Genomic DNA, 20,843 nt, shown 5'->3' with positions numbered 1-20,843 from the left:
GAGGACTCACATAGGAAAACACTCATCACATTCTTTCTACAAGTAATGCACTTCTGTGTTGTACACCTTGACTACGTTTGTTTAGTTGGTTTTCAATCACAGTTCTGTTTAGGATGCATGGTACTGCCTCAGGACTGCCTGGAGACTTCCCTGAAACATTGCACAATAATTTCCATACAGGGTGGGGAAGGTATTGCTGGAGTTTGCACGTTCTGTAGTGACAAGCACTTATATGTAAATCTAAGCATGTATATATGAAATATATGTATAAGCAGATATGGTGATTGCAGACTCATAGTTCAGAGCTCGAAGGTCTTCCAGAAGTCTCTTGTGGGTAAAGTTTTAAAGCTTGCTCTGGAAATCCATTCTGTGGGTAGCAGAAGTTTTGCTAACTCCAGGATTAAGATTACATCTCAGATCTGGTAGAGACAGAAATACTCCCTGTACTTCATCCCCCTCCTCAGCCCTCAGACTGCTCCCTCCTACAGAAGTCTCAGTTATTACCATTACCAGGGAGTTTTGCTTCTCCCAAGACAGGAATAAGGCATGCTGGCTTGACTGCTAGAAGCTCTGGTATTCTGAGCCTGGTTAAAAGCCTTAGACACCCAGGGGTCTCTGGTTGAGGCCCTGAACATGTGGGATAGATCCAAGAGCTGCCTCAGATTTGCTTTTATTTATTTCAAGGTCTAATCTGTCCCAAGCCAGCAGCACAAGAGAGCAAGTATGATTTACATCCACCTTTTCTAGTGAAACCAAAGACTATTCTTTCTTACAAGCCAGAGATATTTATTCTGACTCCAAAACAACCTCTTTTTGTTTTTCCTGCAATGTTTTTTGTTGTTGTTGTTGTTGTTTTGGGGGTTGTTTTGTTAGGTGTTTGGTTTTTTTTGCCTCTGGTCTTTGATGTTAATGCCAAAATTCCCATTAATTTCATCAAGGACTCATCAGTGTGAGATACAGGCAAAAGCAGCAGGCTCGACATTTAACATGTGTGGGCAGGACATTTCACTTTCTGACTAAATCAGTCCCCATTTTTTCCAACCGAACCCAGCATTACAGCAGCTATAGTGCAGCCCTGCAAAGTGTAAAAATCAATAGGCGTTGTAGCATACAGCAGTCAGGTAGTGAAGCTGGAAGCAACTCAGCAACTGGAGGTCTGGTTGTGACAGACCAGCAAGCTGACTTCAGTGGGCTTGAAGGGAGTTACACACCTGGCTTTGTGGCAGGCTTTGCTGCTCCTTAAGAAGAGCTGCATTTCCCTTTGCATTTTTGCAAATAATTTCCTTCATGTCCTTGCTGGGAATGGACAGACATTCATTCATGCAAACCACCTCCTGGAAAAATAAGGAGGCTGTTCTCACCTCATATCCCCCTGCACTGAAATCCCACTTGTCAGGCTGACCTTTCCAGCACAGCAACCTGGCAATGACAGCCCCATCCACATGGCTATACACATTGCTGCCTCTTCAGGACCTCAGTGCCACCATCATGCTAGAGAATACCAGAGGAACACAGATACCTGGTTTTACCAGACAATTAACACTGTCTTTTCAGACCACAAAAGGAAAAGTAGAAAAGCTATGTGACTGAATTCTGGCTTTCCACATCAAACAGCTGCAAAATGTTTTCTAAGTAACCAGGCCATTTCACAGCCTTGTTTTGACTCTAGTTATGCATAACTTTCAGTCCTAGATTTAAAAAAAAATAAAGCTTTCTCAATATCTTTCTCATAAGCAACCTGGGTTAGGTGTTGAATAGTTGATTCCTGGAGTGCGTAAAGGAATGTGAAGCTATAAGTAAACAGGTTTATATCATACTGGAGAGAAGAGGTGGCAGAAGGGATCTATCAACAGCCCAGATAATTTCTGAAAGAAAATAAGCTTCTGCATTATAAAAACCTTTTTTTTTTTTTTTTTTTTTTTTTTTTTGTGAATGATTACTTATTTCCTATCTGAAGCACAAAAGCTCACATGGTATAAAAATTTTGTAAGAATATTGAATTTTGCCAAAAGATAACAATTTTATGTTTATTTCACTTTTTTTTTTTCCCCCTAGGTTGTTTATTTGGTGGCATGGCAATTTGCATGTTGTTATTTCAGGTGTGAACTCTCCACTGTAAGTACCTAAAATCAGCTCTGTAAACAGTCACCTCCCCTGGTTGCTGTGGAAACAGGATGAGTTTGAAGCTGAGCAAAATATGAGTCTAGGGGTCACAACAATGACATACAGTAACAGGCATAAAAAAATATATGATAATTGGTCAAAATGACAGGCAAAATAAGCACAGACCAGCTCTTTCCAGCTATGTTTATATCCACAATTCAGATAAAAATGGTTCCATGAAACCAAGACATATTTACAAGCAACTGAAGCCCAATCTTGTGGTAGGTAGCATGCCTACTACATCCAAGCTTATGACATTTTATTTGTGGAAGCTGAATGTTGCTGGAATGTGTTTACTTGCAGGACAAAAGCAACTTGTGCTTCACACTAGCACAAGGAATAATTAAAATGAGGCAAAGTCATGACAAACCACAACCTAACTGGGATGATTGTAACAGTTAATAACAACTTGATATGCTATGTAGGCTTTTTGACAGCTTTTTTGTGTTCTAATGTAATTCAAACAAATACTCCCCCACATATTAAAGAAGTCTCCAGTTTTTACTATACTTCTTGTGTCTGGTGATGGTGAAAGTGGGTTAGAGACTGGAACAGCACCTTTAGGGCCTCAGTACAGTGACAGTAATGCAAAGCCTTTCAGATGTCTGCTTTAAATCTGTCACCATGCTGAACTCCAGGTTGGCCTGGACCCCAGGGCATGGTATGACACGGCTCTCCTCCTTCCAACAGGGAGATGCCCTCCCTAGTCAGGTATGGACTGGACTGCTATTAGAAAGAGAGGTGGGATCTCCAAACTCTTGCCTTGAGATGGCTGGTTTTCAAAACAGTAAGCATAATTCTCAGTGGCGGCAGAGTTAGACCAGAGAGGCTCAAGAGAAACTGAAAATTAACAATGTGCAAGACAGTCCTCAGGATACACAACAGTCCCTGCTTAGCCTTTGTCACTGTTTTGCATTGACAAGTTTGCATATTTTCTCTGAGCAAATGTCAGATCTGTGCTGCTCATGCAAGATGCCAGAGGCCAATTACTTGTTACTATTTATATGGTTTGTTGGCTCTACGCAGGTTCATTGAGAAAGTGATCCTGAAGAAAGACCTTCGAAATATAAATGAATATAAGTGAAATACAAGTCCAAATTTCCCCCCTTCACATCTCTAGGAAATATTTTTCTCAGTGGAAGCTTTGCTAGACAAAGACTTAACTGCTGGAACATGACACACATCGCAGGAACCGATGTGTACCAGGGAAAGGAGAGCTGGGAAATGGCTCCTTGCTTTTTCCTTTTCTTTTTCCTATGCATTCTTTCATTTTCCTTTACACACACATAAATGTACACAAATGTAATCAGTGAGGACTGCTCTTAATGCCTGATCTTCTGTGCAAAAATTGTATTATAAGCTCAGTGCTTCAGTGGCTCTGTATTATACATGCTCCCCTCTCAAACTGTCAGCCAAAGACATCTTTAAATTGAAAGTTAAAATCTTTTGAAAGAGAAAAAAAAAGATTCCTTTTGTTGGACCAACAACAAAATAAGTTCTGAAGCTCTGTAACATAAACGAGTCCCTGCCTCATCTACATTAACCCTGAGCAGTGGTTTATTTGCCCTTAACAATACACATCTCAAGGATGACTTCCCTGGTAATGAAACTCTGCATCTGTAAACGATAATTTAATAGTGGTAATCTGCTCCATCATTTGAAGCAGTTCTCCTTGACATACATGCAAGCTCAGGTGACATTGCACTGGACCTTTAACAGCAGGCTGCAGCGTGCCTGCAGAGTCTGAAAGAAGATGTGTAATTCAGCTCACTCTCATGGCGCCATGACTCAAAAGAAAGCAGGAAACACTCCGTGTACTTCTTTTCCTGGCTTTGTCTCCAAGCAGACTGAGGCAGGTCAATAGGATAGAAATGAGCAGTTTTAGAACTGCAACTTCACAGTTTCCTGCCACCTTTCAAACACTTTCTTGGATAATTGTTCAAATTTTCTACAACCCTGATTTGGACAGTTCTGATATTTTTGTTGGTTTTTTTTTCAGCTGTGAAAGTATCAATCTACATACTATGCTCTGATTGAGGAAGAACTGATTCTCAGCAGTCATACAAAAGCTCCAGCAGAGATCACTGGTGACTTTAATCCACATTACTCATATAAAACACACTGCTGCCACTGATCATTATTCCTAATAGCAGTAATCCTTCCTAAATGGGTTTATTAAAGTGTCCTCAGCAGCACTGTGGGCTGTTAACGATCTGCTGCTAACAGCCCATTCTACCATGCTTACTGTTTAACCCACATCTATTTCTGCTGTTTTGTTTTTTTTTTCCCTCCACAACAATTATCTACTGAAAGCATTTCCCATATTCCCTCATGCAGCTCATCTAGAGAAGGCCTCCTGATAAAGAGAAATTCTGAGTCTGCTTATTCTGGATCTTCAGCATTAGCAGGCTTGTAAAATCAGCAGCCCCATGTAGAATGAGCAGCTCTGCATGCCCCTGCCCTCACTGCCCTGTTCCAGAAACAACTGCAATGACATCTTCCAGCTGTGTTAAACGGGGACCACAAGCTGCCTGCCTTCCCAGAGACTCGGCCTCTTTCTGTACTCCCCTCCCAGATACACCTCAGCACTTTACAGCTCCCTTTGCTTCCCTAGCTGTCCACAGAGATGCCCCTTTGAGCCACACCTGACTCCTCACCTTGGCATGCTACTGTAGTATATGTGTAGTGTAGCAGCCACGAAGAGGACACATGCTGATGTATTCTGCATCTGATGCATGCATCCTCCTTTATGCTGATATAATATAGGGAAAAGACCTCAGCATAAAAATGGGTTCAGGCATCTGGAAATAATCTTCTCAAGTCCAGGTAAAATCCTAGAGTCCTACCCACAGTATGTAACAACAGGGGAAGATCACTGTATATTTGCCGTTGTTTCAGCTTTATCCGAATTTAACAAAAAGTATCAATGAAACTACCCCATCAGCCTTGCAATTTTCTAGGATCTCTCTGGATGGAAAAACATGTTTCAGAGTTCTCAAGTAATCCCCAGATGTCAGCTTGATTCCTTCTCACAATAGCAAAAACAATTCCAATAGGAGATCTGAGCATAAATACTTAAATCAGTAACACAATCAATCTTGACGTTGGGTTCCTGAAATCTTAGCTCAGGTGATCTACTGAAGGCTTTCAGAGATACAACAGGAAAACTCCAGCATTTATTTTCTTAATAACTTTGTTAGCTTGATGCTGAATGTTGCTAATATCTCATGGAAATAAAAAGTGAATAAATCATGCAGAGAAAAATGCATGATGCACAATATACCTTTCCTTCAATTGTTTTGCTCTGTTAATTTTTGTTGTTTGCTACTGGGGGGGGTGGGGGGGACCTGATTGAAAAAAATTGGAGTACTATTCTAAAAGTCCCTAGGATTAACTATGCTCTTCATAAGGAATGATGCTGTTAGGCACACATGGAGGTGCTCAAAGTCAGGTCAGATGCAGCCCTGAGCAACCTTATCAGTGGGTGGCAACCCTGTCCATGGCAGAGGGTTGAGACTTGGTGGTCTTTAAGGTCCCTTCAAAGCTAAGCCATTCTATGGTTCTATAACAACATGATCTCATTATTTTGTTAGGAAAATTTCTGCTCGAATAAGGTTGCTCAACTATATTTAACTCAAAAAGAGATGGAGGAGAGAATTCAGTTTTCTTTATTCAAATAAATGGGTACTGGGGCATACCCCTGTGGGATCTCTCAAAGTATTGGGGGACACAGCCCCTCTTTTATCCCTGTACCCCAACACTAGTGAGCCTTTCTTCCTTTCCCCATTTGCTGATGTGCTCAGGATTCATTCTTCTCGATTCACCCATCAGCTCATCCTCCTTCATTTCCTTTGGTTGTACAGACTTTGCAATCTGGGTTCAGAGTTTGTTGTTTTGCCCAACTAGAACTATCTTTGTATCCTGTAAAGTCTATCACTCTTTGTTCTGCCCAGCAAACAAGATTTACTTGCAGGTGCTAAGCTAGCATCTCCTGCCATATATTTACAAGATAAGATTGCTTAACCAGATCCTTGGGGCTGAAATTCTTCTTCTCAGCTTTTTCTTTATCTTGTTTTGCAGGGACCCCCTATCCTTCCTTTGTTCTTCCCAAATTTTATTTTGCAAGGTGTCCTTTTCCTCTTTTATCCTTCATTTCCATAGGTCAAAAGTAATGGAAAGAAAGGAGTTTTCAAGTCGTGTCTGAAATGCATCAGATTTCCTTCTTATCACTCAAATTACAGTATAAATAACACCACCTCCAGTTAACTGGCTTTTCAAGAATACAGTTTTTCTTCCAATAATAAAAAAGAAAAAAGGAAAAGTGGGGGGGGGGGGAAAAAGATTGAAAAAGCTCTGAAATCCTACAAAGAACTCTTAAAAAATAAAAAAAGAATCAAGATTCAGGACCAAGATCTAAGTCTCTGAATATTCCCCTATAATTTGGAGTTTGATCTGAATCCAAACATCATAACAGTCATGTTTTGTAAAATAGTTAAGCTGCAACTGACTTTGGTCCAAAACATTTTTAGAGTTTTGATTTTGCTGCATTGCTGCAAAATAGGCTGAAACTTCAATTGATTCTCTGTCCCCCACCACTTTCATTTGTGTTGGGGACTATCAGTTTGGACTATCAGCAAAGGTAAGATTTTATTTCTTAAAATATTTTCAACAATACCCCAGCATATAGAGAGTACAGAAATAATAAATTAAAAAGGCATCCATGGCCCTTTGGAGAAGACTGTGTTGTACTCCATTTGAAAGGCTGGCCTTTACCTTTCACAAGTGCAATGACTTTTGTCATGTTAGTTGCCTTTAACATGCTTAAGATAAGCAAAGCAGTAACATGAAACACGTAAGGACCATTCAACTCATATTAAGAAGTCAGATTCCTGTAGACAGAGATATTTAGAATTTTACTTGCATCAATCACAAGGGTAAATGATGCTGTAGGCTGTTACATGCCCATGCACTGCCACAGAGCAAAAGCAGTGACACTGCCATAAAAGAAAGTACTGGTTCCATTCATGGGCTTCTCACTCAATACCTCCAACTCATTTCATTAGGACCAGACCTTGGAGCCACAGGAAAAGCCACTTACCCAACAAAGTAAATCCAGAATCAGTATTCAGAAAGAAGAATAAATACTTTTGACTAATTGTGGTAAATCCCCAGATTGCACGCGGTTTGGTTGTCTTTCTATCAATGCCCTGTGGCATTAAAACTGCCAGATTTTTCTTTCCTAAGGAAAGTAAAGGGTACAAGAAGGATGGCAGGGTTTCCCAGGCTCTTAGGAAGCACCACCTGCGATGTTTTAGAAAGACTCCTCTGTGGTTTCACAGGGTGCTCTGAAAGGCTCCATTGACGAGCATTTCCAGAATACAGTGGCATTAGTCTACTTATTTGTCCTTTTTATTGGCGTTTCCACAAGTGGTTTTGCATTTATACCTCTTAGTATGAAGGGAAGCCTGTTTTAAACCAGAAACTCCCAGTCATGCAGTGACAAGCAGCTGATGCATGGATGGAAAGCTATGAATTGATGAGTCTCTCTCTCCAGACCACCCTCAGCATTTAAAAACCATGCTGTGCTACACACACCCTCAGCACTATTTTCCATAATCACACAATCACCTGGTCTCTTCTAAGAGGATGACTGGGGACTTTCCTTTAGCTCTCCAATATCCTTATATGACCTTCAGCAAGTCAGGAGAAGAAGAAAATTTCTTCTGGCCAAAGGACAGAGAAAGAAAAGCTGTATCACAGATCTGGGCTTTGCTTTCACTAATTACATATTGTCTTGTATCATGTTTATCACACCAAATTTCTCCATCAGGATGGCATCAGCCTATTACTCAGAGTCTGATTCCACAGCTGTGTCCCCTCAGAAACTCCTTTGTGTGGCTTCAGGCTGCTTTTGCTGTAAGGTTGGGGAGATGGACCCTGTTGCCTGTGACAGAAGCAAAACACCAGGAAACACCTGGGTGTCTCCATAACATTAGTGGATACAGATGAGCAGAAGTGGATTTTGCATGCCACTGTCATGTAAACTGGAAATCCAATGTCCTTGAGCAGATTTATGGTATTTTGTTGTCCAGTGTAAAGCTATACAGATGGTATGAATTCTACCCAATTCTCCAGCCTGGGATCCCAAAGCCTGTAGTGACTCAGCTGTGTCATTTGAAAACTCTTCTCTAAAACTTTCTTTAAAAGTCTTACCTGCCTGTGGAGTTCAGCAAAATGAAATAAAACTGACTAAAATTGCTTTAGACAGCTGCTATAGGAGGCAGCAGGTGGTTAACCTATCTAAGGCCCCAAGGAACATCATCAACACTCCAAGCTGACAACCCACCAGGCCACTGGAAACCTCTCCCACCACCAGCACTTGTCCAGGTCACAGCAGGTCAGATGAATTCAGTAAGTACTAGGCAACATGAAAAACGTAGTAGAACTCAAATCTGTCAGGGCTACTTCTGTTGCAAGAGGCTAGCAAGGCAAATTGGCTGTCATCTTGTCACAGCAGTTTCATTGGTGACAGGGCTTCACAAAGTGTTGCTCCCACAGAGCTGTGTATCTATAGACATTATCATGTTCTTGCAGCTTTTGTGCATGCCACCTGATTCTTTTTCCCATTCTGGGCATTGCTTATAGCCTAAGAGCATTATTCTACTCTGTGAAATCTGTGTAAGCTCTATTGCCAAGACAAGATTTGACAATTAAAATAAAAGAAAAAAATCAGGTTTGCTTTTAATCAATTAACAGCACACTGCTATCTCTAGAATTAGGTATACATCTCCACCCAATTCAGGTAAATGCTTATACATCTGTATTTTAAAAGCACCAGTCAGTTTCAGTGTGTCCTGTCCAAAGGGCTTTAAATCTTGCAAGATACAAAACAAACAAACACAAAAGAAAACCCACAGAATTTGATTATTATTCATCAGCATTTTTTTTTATAAGAGATATTACTGTTTGTGCCAACCATGCTTACATTGATATCTTACACACACAAGTTCTTGCTCTAAGGCGTGCAGTATATTATTCAATAGAAAAGCACAGACAGAAATCTTGCATCATGGTTGTGAGGTGACATCAACGATAATGAGGATGATACTAAAGAGCTAAGTGGTGTTTTCAGAATATTGTATTTGTACCCAGCTTCATATTCTTTTATCTGTCAAGTCACTATCTTAAAGAATGCACAGTAGTGCTCTCTATAACATTAACTAACTTTTTTTTCTTGATAGCAAAATCTGTGAATTTTACAGTTATGTACATCTAATTCCTGACTGGCCACCAGAACTTAAAAATCACCAGGATTTTTTTTTTTCCAGGTTTCAAAATGCTGATGCATTTCTCTTGAGAGGCATTCTAAAGCTACTCCAAAACCATCCTGACCTACAGTCTGTACAGAATAACATTTTGGCACAGAAATCAGTCTAGCATCTTAATATATTCTACAGGTAGAAGATATGTTCCTGTCTCTGTGAAGATCATAACCCTCCAAGAATGTAAACATCCAATTTTTGTCCTTCCAGACAACTAAATAAGCAGACATATTACTCATCTCAACAATGCGGCACTGTAGGTGGGGGAGATCTGAAGAGATTTCTGCATACATTCAGTGTGGGAAGCTCTCAGAGGTCTGAAAGCCTGGCTGAAGCCATCAGGAACCTCTCAGGTACAGTCATACTTGGTCTGCAATGTTTATTGCACTTACAGCTGCATACTGCATATACAGGTCAGACTCAGCTGTTAAGGCTAAATGTGAAACCATATACTCAGCTGATATTTACTTTTATTCCAACTGCAAGTTGCTGGACTTCCGCCCAACAGACACAGGCTGATGCAGTTCAGGGTAGGGCAGTATTCAATCTGCTGCACAGAATTATCACCTTGGGGAAAATCTGGAAAGGGGAATGAGCCAGAAACCCTAGAGAAACAAAGCAGCTGCATAAAACACAGGTCTTTCTTTTCCACATACACACAGACACAAACCCAGACACTGCAATAGCTCGGGAAGCTGTGGTCATTACTTCATGCCTGATGTCATGATGACATAGTACAGAATCAACATGTTTATATGTGCTGCACAATGACAAAACATGATACTGTCACATATGTTGCCATACAGCAATATGAGAAGCACTCTGAAAGACAGGTTTGGCTGTACTGGAACAGGCACTACATAGGGCCAACGAGATGATGGAGGGACTACATGATTCCCCTACTAGAAGAAACTTAGAGAGCTGGAACTGCTCAGCTTGGAGAAGAGAAGGTTCAAGGAGAATCTTATCCATGTGTAGAAATATCTGAATGAATGGTATAACTGTTCAAGATATGCAGAAGTTAAAGCCAGGTAATCTGTACAAAACCAGATTCCAGTCTGCAGTAATGTATGCCAGTATGTGTCCAGATAAGACTAAGGGGATCTGGGAAGTAATGGCACTGTGGAACAACATCAAGGCCATGGGAAGAAGCTGAGATGATACAAAGAGTGGGTGAGTAGTACTTGGGACAAACACAGCACAAATCCTTTGGGAAATCAGGCTTCATTAGTTTCAAGGATTATGGTATGACCTGTTGAATTATACCACACACATAAGCATAGACAGTGGGGAGGAACTCATAATACATACACGCTTTGTGGTACACTGATGCAATAGAAACACATTTAACTCTGTGCCATATTAAAAAGAAAGTGACACTATGAATACTGATCAAAGCACAAAACCATGCCACTCTATGGAAATAGTCTTGGTCTAGACAGTCTGAGCAGACTTAGCTCATTAAAGAAGACACCACCCTCAGCCAGGAATTTAATGAGCACTTTCACAACACCCAGGCAAACATCCTAACTGGAACATACAAATGTCTGAATTGATAGTGAGCAGCGCTCTGTTTTCTGCAACTGGAAGCCAAATTTATCTTCAGAATTAGCGAGAACTCACGGTCTCTGAAGCACGTGTTCTTATTAAATCATTCTCCCAGACTGCGATCTCCCAATCACTGTACTTTTGTTGATTAGAAAAGATTTGTACCAAATGCCAAGTGAGCAGAACCACTGACCTCAATAAGAGCTGAAGCTGGTCAGCAATTTACAACTGTTAATTTTTATTAAAGTTTTCTTATCAGAAGCCAATCATCAAATCAGGCAAGTATCAGCAACCTACTGCTCTCTCACAACAGGCTGCTAAGAAGTGGGTGATTTCCACCTGGCAAATTCTAGAAAAGCCAGGTCCTTCCCAAACAAATTTTACACCCAGTCTGGGTATAGAGCAGAGCACTTTATTCCAGAAATCTTATTCTAGACTGATTTCAGAAGAGCATTAGTACAAAATAAGAAAAGAAGGGAAAAAAAAGGGACCTCATCAATATCATCCAACAAAGAAGAGCTTTCAGATATAGCCTAAAATTTAAAAGGACTCCCTCTTCTTTATTCCCCCCTCCCTAAGTACCTTATTCAAGAGAACTTTACATTTTTCATGTTATTTACTTCAGAAGTATATCACCATGGTCAAAAAATACCATGCAAACTATGAGTAATAAGCCAAAGCTTTATGGAATTCCAAATGCTAGTATGGTTCTACTGAAAATTACGGCTGTGAAGGTTCCGGCTTCTTACCGGTATGATTCACAATATTATTGTTTCCCAAAATGTGGAAGAACTCTATCTACATCATTTTTGCAGCTTCTGCAATAAAACAGCTGGCCTGATAACTTTGCATAACACAAGAGTTGTGCTGTAGCATGCTGGAAACATTGCTGTCTTTGTTAAAGACAAAAACTTTTGCTTCTGTAAGTAGCTCTTCATTTGTTACTGGGGGCAACACCTTTCCAGAATGTTTTTTACTCAGATAATTAAGCATTAAATGACCAAACAACTTCTTGCCTACACACAACAATGTGCAATAACACAAATAACAGAATTCAGTCACAGTGTAGTGAACAGAGTCCACAGAGCCAAGATACAACCCAGTACACATAGAGAGGTCAAATGACAGAACTGAGCAAGTGGGATACACCACAAATAATGTAACACAAGCATCGTGGAAGGTGAGATAAGGGGAAATATCTTGTTCCACAGCTCACTAAACATTCCTATTTTTTTTCATACAGTAGAGGGACCTCCTCTTCCCACAGTCAGATTTCTGATTCCCAGGACTGTTTCTAGCATCTTGTCAATTGGGCCTAACTTGACTAGAAGTACTTGTTATGAGCATTAAAGGGAGCAGTTATTCTCTTGCTTACTGCATAACCTTAACATGGCCAAATCCAACAGAGCTGAGTTGCTGCTGGCAGTGAAAAGCAGCAGTAAAGGAGAAAGCTATTCAGTGACAGGGGGGGTCTGTCTAGGACCTGAAAAGTGGGGAATCGCAAATTTTATAGCACCATGGATGACACTGGACAAATCACTTACTCTATGATCCTTGTTTTCCTTAGCTGGTACACCTGAAAAATAAACATTATGCTACCCTATTGAAACAAAACAGTTTGAGAAAGACAGTTGGAATTTCATGTCTGCTTAAAACATTCTTCCCCACAAAATCTTTGCTGGTTAAGGCACCAACAGCATACTCAGAACAGCAAGATAAAATGTATTCCTGTATCTCAGTTAAAAGTACAAGCTATGCAAGATGGCAGCTCACTGAATTCAAGGCAGTTTGAGCTATGTGCAAAGGTCATTTAAGCCAAGTTGTTCTGGTCTCTCTCTCACGAAGATGCTTGCCAATAACAGTCTGAAGATTGTGGGCCATGAAATTCGATTACAGCGTAACTCATATGACTCTTATTTTCTGACTTCGTACAGCTACAGATGAAGTGAAATCCTTCCCAGGTTGAAGAATTCCAGGACGTGTCACTTACATTGCCTTTGGCTGGCATCAAGTTGAATTGGGCTTTAGAAAAGTGTATAAACAGATTAGGGAAATTAAGATGGCTCACAGTTTACATGCATGCTGTTCCATAAACATGTTCATTATAAAACCATCCCTCCCAACATTTTACTGAATGATGTATTTCTTTGTCCTGACCAGCAATTTCATGCATGCCACATTTCTGGCATCTTCCTTCCTGAGATGAACTGACCCTCTGCTGTGTGTGTCTCATCTGAGCACCACAGGGAGATATGCCTCCCACTGGCTGCTAACACTGCCAGACTTTGTTAGCCAAAAAACAACTTCTAAAATTAATGAGTGGTTTTCTTGGCTAGAAATAGTTGTATAGATAAGCCATAGATTTCAAACTTAGAAAATATATGCAGTAATCAACAGTATTTAGAGTACATTCCTGACCTGCAAGATGAAAAAGATTTTCAGTGGGTGAAAATATACATGAATGCATCTAAACTGCAGCTCAGCTAAGCCTCCAAAGTAATAAATAATTCAATCCACCTGTCCACATCTTTTGCATGCAAAATAAAGCATACCCTGGTAATCCTTTAAAAAACAACCTTCCCCGTGGCAAGTATGTTACTCTGCATGTTTAAAATCTTGGGATGGGGGTCTGCCCATTTAAAACTAGCAGAGTCTTTCATAGACAGTTTGTGGCAAATCTATTTCCCGTACTTCAAATCTAGTACAACAGGAAAACACGAGGGATATTTCTCCAAAATGGCACTTAAAATATTTTCATGTTCCATTTTGAATAAACTTATGTTCTTAAAGCAAATAATTTACAAAGAAATATCCAGCAATGTTTACAACAAACTGAAACAATAACAGAGCCTGCTTTACTCAAGGTCTTTTTTTGGCCTGTTGAATATTTTTTTACTGTTCTTTCATAAAATAAATTTCAAATCTCATCAGACAGAGCTCATAAAAAAGGCTGTATCTCATTAAAACATCTGAAATTACTACACTAATTTTTCTCAGACCTGGCTTTTCTTTATTAAAACTCTATGAAATATTGTTATCCAGCTGCCTGCTTAGTAAGATCATGAACCAATTGCACAGAGAATGCTATATAAAGTGAAGAAAGCTTTTATTAAAACTCTGCAATACACAGCTCTTTCAGCATCAGTAGGTGAGTAATCCCTCAGCTGGACCAGCCGAGAGCAAGATTTGCAAGCCCTATGCCCAGTGGTATTGTTTGTTTCTAATACAGCAACACTTAGAAGTACTAAGAGGAATAGGAACTGCTCTTCTAAAATGCTGCTTTTTCTTGTGCATGTGAAAGACAGGTAGGTCTTTTAAGACCCAGCTGGAATCTGTAGCTACATATCTACAGTGGAAGCAAAGAAACAAAATACAAAGATTATCACACATCTTGCAAGTTGTCTAGGTACATCAAAACCAACTGCATAATTAACACTAAAACAGTATGACAATAAGCCACTAATTAGAAAATTCCTCTCCTCATGCGATGTGTTTTACTCAGAAAATCACAACAGATTCAATCAGATTCTTCCTTGTCTCTCTAGTGTAACATACTGCCCTCAATGCGCACTTTATAGGGCCCACTTTGTTTACTGGCTGTCATCACAGGACTGAACTGTAATTGTCAACACTCTGTTGCAATCAGCACTGAAGCCTACTACCAAAAGCCTAAATGAGAATGCAGTGGTCAGTTTTATGATGCTGTTTGGTCTACATTCCTCTTGATTCACAGTTCATAAATGAGTACAGTCAAAGAAGCAAGTGAATATTAATTGCATAGCAACCCAAGTTAAGAATAGGACACCACTGAGAATGTGGACAATAAAGTAAGTTAAATCTGATAGTAGGTTACCAAATACATGAAAAGCCTGGAGGTCATCTATTTGCTTGCCTTATGCTTGCCTTAATGAGATGGTCTGGTTATCCAAATATCTCTCAGAACAAATTTACAGTGAATTAATTTGCCAAGATCTGGACCGTCTATTAACAGAGAAGTCCAAACCATCATGTTCATTCCCTCCACCGACCTGAAGATGAGGCTTTATTTCAAAAGCACACTGCATAACAGTCATTTGGTTCCTCATATTTGTATTTTCATCATTGTCACCCTACACTGATGCCAATTCAACAAGTAATGTTTCCTACTATTCCTACTGATAGACATATGAGCCACCGCACACCAGACTGAAAACAGAGGGCAGAAAAAGCCAGACCATTTATTGACAAACTGAGACATAAAAGGAACTGCAGAGTGCTGTGCTAAAATTTCTCATATGAGAGTTGCTTTGTAGCCCAGAGAAAGGTTCGTGAACATCCTAAACCACTGCCCATCAATGCATTTCCCATAACCTGCCATATTATTTCTCACATTCAGCGAGCCTTAGAAGTTAGAGCCATGTAATTAATCCCGTTTAAAGACTAGTCTAGTTAATTAATGAAACTAGACTTCATGGGAACATCTCTGACTAAAGCAGGATTATAGCCCTGAGTTCCCCACTCCTCTATGTTGAGTCACAGAACAGTCCTTCCACACACATCCAGTAAGGTTTCTGTTGGGCAAGGACATGGTTCCAGAAATGAGTCAGGTATCTGCCAGTGAGTGCACTTAAGTAAAAGTGAATTAAAAATCAAATCAAACAAGGAAAAAGAAACGGGTTGATCACAGAAATGAAAAAAAAAAACAAAACAGGGCTTCAGGTGCTTGATTTGGAGCTCCTTGAACATGTAATCACTGTCTCAACATCTGAGCATTAAAAACAACTTGAAGGTTTGGGAACATAACTCATCAAAAGCCTTAAAAAACAGGACTCAAGGAAATTCAAAGATTTTAAACGTTTGGTTGGCAAGAGCCACCTGTACTTTTTAATTCATGTGTAACCAGTTCTCTCTCTCAGCCCTCTTTGGGACATATTGGTTTTACTCAAACTGAAGCCATGTTTGAATTCAAGACATGCAACTTTATCATTATTTTTACACCTTCATCCTCTTGCTTTGACATCATAACTAGCCACTAAGCTCAGTTCTAATACTGTGCTGCTGCATAGAAAGCCTATCTAAAGAAATCACATAGTAATGCACTTGGTGCAACCATGATAACCTAATCATACAGCATTTCCTTTGCATTTTCCAGACAAAAAAAAAAAATATAAGACCTCAGTAGTGCATTTCATACATTGCCAATTATTTAGTCTGGATATTAGTTCTGTCTGATGCTTAAGTTGTTTGGAAGTGATGTTTTATAAAGGAAAAGAAATCTTGACAGTTTGTTACCCAATATTCAAGACAAATGAAATCTCTTTTCACTGAGTACTTTCAGCACTAAGCTTATCAGATCACTACTGGATGAACACTTGCAAGACTAAGGGCCTCAGGCTACAAAGCAAAGTGTTTCCTGAAGTAATTAATGTCAGCCCAAGAGAAGAGGAAACAGCATTACACTTAAAACTTAAAAAGAAAATAAGAAGTTGAAACTCAGTTACTTGCATTAGTGGCAATGATGATGAATTTATGAGATAGCATGAAGACATCAGTAGTATGTCAAACTGTGAAAAAAACAAAGAATCATAGACCCCCCAGAGCTAGCAGTTTATGCCAAGGTCTCAGCAATGTGTTCTTGTTCTGCTGGTTTAGACAAAAAAAGCACATTAAGGATTACACTGAAATTACTGATCCAAATGCATCTGTTCTACAAGCAGCACTGTAGCAACTCTATAATGTCTAGTGTGAACCCATCATTTCCTTCTTTGATAACTTAAAAAAAAAAAAATTAGAGAGTGTGAGAGAGAGAGAGAGAGAGAAAAGATTTGCCTTTAATGACAAGAAATAGAGTAATTCTACCCAGATTTCTTTACCAGAGGCTAGCTAACTCCAGCACAAGTCATGGCAAAAAATCCCATTGTATTCTATCAGGCATTATGTAATTACATCATTATAAAACACTGCACAGTGAAGGAACAATTGATCTATATTCTTAAAACACCAATTTTGCTGGAGACTTCTGAAAAGCTTCTTCAGGGCTGTATTTCTTTCCAGTTCCCTAAACTTAAGGTGGTGATTAAACTCTGCTTTGACTCTTTTCTGGAAGCCAAGCCTGGAGACCTTCTCATATGTTGTTGGTTACCATGTACTACAACAAATTCCAAATGTTGCCAGAAGTTTGTGGAAGCAAACATTAATCCTCCATTGCCAGAACTTGCACACTTTGATAAACAGACCCAGGGTTCCTCACTTGTCTCCAAAATAAGACATGGTAATGCATCAGAAAAAGAAAGCATTTTTATTTCAACCATATTTCTGATGTTCTGATGCCACCATTAGCAATATAGTGTGGATGAGATACATATATTAGGAACAAATCTGGTAGTACCCACCAACAGTACTTTGACTTACATTGTAGATGGTATCTGAGCACACAAACTAGATTCCTTTGTGATGAAACTAAACCAAAGGATACACTCCGAGAGCACATCTAGTGCTCTTTTTAGCTCGCAAGTCCAAGCTGTAGAGAAAGGAAGGATGGTAGGCAGAGAGGAAATTATCATAAAAAGCACACAGTGTGGATTTAGGGTCCTAAAACCATGCACTTCATTACACTCTGTATTTCATCATGCCACTTACTAATCTAGACATCAGAAGAAATCTTATATTTAGATTTTAAAATATTTCAAAGTTAGTCAGCTACATTCTCTACTTAAATAAGAGAAGCAGTAAGATTTAACTAAGTTAGTATTCTATATATTAGATGGTTTCATCTACATGTCTTCAAGGGTTAAGACATCCATTAAGCACCTGTTAAGAGAGTTCAGGTACCTACATGTACTGAGTTCAGCTTCTATAAAATCCCATTGTAATTTCACAGCTGTGTTCACCTTACCACAGTTTTCCTCCCATGCATTCACCTACACTATGCCCACAGATGTGTAGGTCTCTGAGAACTTTCAAATGCCAACTGCTAAAATAAAACATAATTAAAATCAGAATTGGACCATCTTCTTAATATTTTTGTCACACTGCTCTCATCAGAACTCTCAAGTAGCTATTACTACAAGCTGAATCTCAACACACTCTATCACCCTCCTTTTTTCTCCCTGCTGCTTTTGGCCACTGGTTGCCACTTCCTCAACGCTTGTTAGGAGTCCTTCCTGAATTGATTCACATCACTAACTCAGTGGAAAACTCCTTTTTCTTTCTGGAGTGGGTGAGGGATAACTAAATTAATAAATGAAGTAAATTAACTCAAGAGGACATCGACAAAGCAAGGACAGAATGTATGTAGCCACGAAGGAGATATATAGGAAGAAAGATCTTCCAGACAGAAGTAACACATGGGTAACACTCAGCTTGAGCTGCATCAGTATTTTACAGGACCAACACACATGATATGGTGAACAAGATTCCCCTACTCCAGGTCTACATTGCCACAGAAAAGACCTGATAAGACACACATTGCCTTTACTTCACAACACTCAGCCCAGCAAAAGGCAGGGACAAGCCTCTCTCCTATTCCAATAAGCCAACAGCTGAGCTGAACTGACTTCATTTACAGGCCTTTGGTAGCCCTTCACTGGCTAGTACCGGTTTTGGACACACCATTTAGGTGCTACAAGCCTTCTATCACCTATTTTAATTATTCCTCTCTGACAGTACAGGGATCAAAATCTACCCATTTTAACTGATGGATCTTTTGACATTACAAAGTACAGGAGCTTAAACATATCATTAACAGTTGGATATTTCTAGAAAACCTTATGCACAATGTGCTAAGATAATTGCTGCCAAGACAGCAAAGAGGCATTAGGATTCCTCCAATTCCAAATATTTTGCTGTATTTCTCTGTATTTTAAATACTGAGAGAACAGAATGCAGAACTGATAGCCAATTCTGTTGATTATTTACATCAGCTTTTGTGTAACAACCCAGTTCACTTGTTAGCACTGGAAATTTGCACAGATATAAGCTGAATCTGAACACAGGAAGATACAGCCTCCTCCTACATAGTCCTATTCTGATCTGAACATCATTCTTCTTGTTTTGGTTTGTGTTATTTTGGATGTATAATGTCCCTGAAGTACATCAGTAACTTCTGTTACAGGGGAAGTATTCCTTATACCCATATCTCTGTAGGAATTGAACAACTTCAGCGTGATTAATATAACTTTCCAGTGCACAAGAAGTCTAAGACACTCCAGCAAGTTACTTCTCTGGTATCATTCTGGAGAGGGATTAGTGCAGCAGAATCCTGCATCATCTCCTCAGCACACCCCTGACACATCCAGCCCTGAAACTTTCAGGTGCAGCAGCCCTATGGGAAGCTGTAAGGCCAGAGGGAGAACATGATCTCATCCCATGTGTTCACATTACCACCCCAGGAAGTCCCTGACTGTCTAGAAGACTCTGTACACCCACAGAAGCAATCCAGACATCTCATGAAATGAGAAAACAAAGCAGAAAAACTGTGCAAAAGGAAAATAAAACCCAGACCCAAAGAGATGAAGCATTGAGATGCAGGGTTCCAATTGCAGGGTTCCAGATGAATGTTCACCCCATAACAGTTACTTTTGATTGTTTCAAAGATTTTCCAACCCAGGGTTCATGGTTTAGTCACAAATTTCATGATGCTTGAGGGAAAAAAAAAAAAAAAAAGGTGCATTTTTGAAGTAGAAACTGTACGTGAACGTGTCTAAAGGAAATCAGAATAATAAGGGCACCATTTTATTTTTTTTCTTTTCCTTCTTAAAACTAACAGCAAATTGCAAGCACACAATTTTTCTGTGTGGAGGTATCTGAGTGTCCAAGTTACTTCCATAATACAGTAAATTGTGAATGCAGAAAGCCAGATTGTAAAGAAGGCTGACTTAGATCCTCCTGCTTGACTTACACTCTGTGTAGACAATGCTAAAGGTATATAACCTTTCACAAATAGTTGGGTTTTTCTTCTTTCACAGTCCTACAAAGAGGGGTGAGTAAATACCTGTTTTTAAAGTTTCCTTCAGTATGAAGCATGGTCGGTAGCAATATCCTGGAATACTGCACGGTGTTCAGATGTTCTTGAGTGAAAGGAACACAGGAAAACAGAAAGAGAAGCAGAAAGGAATGACAAACATGATTAAGATACACAACTGTAAAAGACCCTAAGAGAGTGTGAGTAATGCTGGATTCTGTAACACTTTCTTACCTGGTTGCAAGAAGCAAGAAGCAACTGATAAAAGGTAACACCAGATAAAGCAATGTCTCAGAATGTGGGTTGTTAACCCGTGGAACAAGCTACATGAGGAAGGAGTGATTCTCTTCTGGGTGCTTTTAAGGCAAGCCCAAATGCCTTTCTGAAGGGCACTCTGAAAGACATCTACCTCAGCCTGAACAAGTAAAAGGTAAGCTACTTGCTTAACACTTGGGATTAGTTCAGAAACCCAGAGATCTGTCCAGAGCTCCACAGAACTATGAGTGACACCAACTAAACCAGAAGCAGGATCAGTCTGTGGTAAGTTCATTAACTTAGTGAAAAGAGATCTAATGAATGAGTAACCCCGCGAACACCCATCACAATGATTCCTATTTGCACACTGAAAGGCCCCTCACTCCAGCTGCTTGTCAGGAAGCCGAAGCCTGTCATTCACCCCTTCATACTTCCACCCATTGTTCAAAAACCCTTTTCTTGTAGGGAGAAACCCCTTATTTCGTTCTTATGGAGAAACCTTTAAAAGCTGTGAGGGAGAAAGGGAGCCTTTAGAGCAAAACAAAGAGGAATTCGGCTTCTGCCAGCAGGAGGCTAACAAGCAAATGACAATTTCTATCTCCAGGGTCTGAACA

This window comes from Coturnix japonica, chromosome Z (genome assembly GCF_001577835.2).
Source record: "Coturnix japonica isolate 7356 chromosome Z, Coturnix japonica 2.1, whole genome shotgun sequence".
NCBI classification, from domain to species: domain Eukaryota; kingdom Metazoa; phylum Chordata; class Aves; order Galliformes; family Phasianidae; genus Coturnix; species Coturnix japonica.
The sequence above is the reverse complement of the archived record's forward strand: the minus strand, read 5'-3'. Positions refer to the sequence as shown.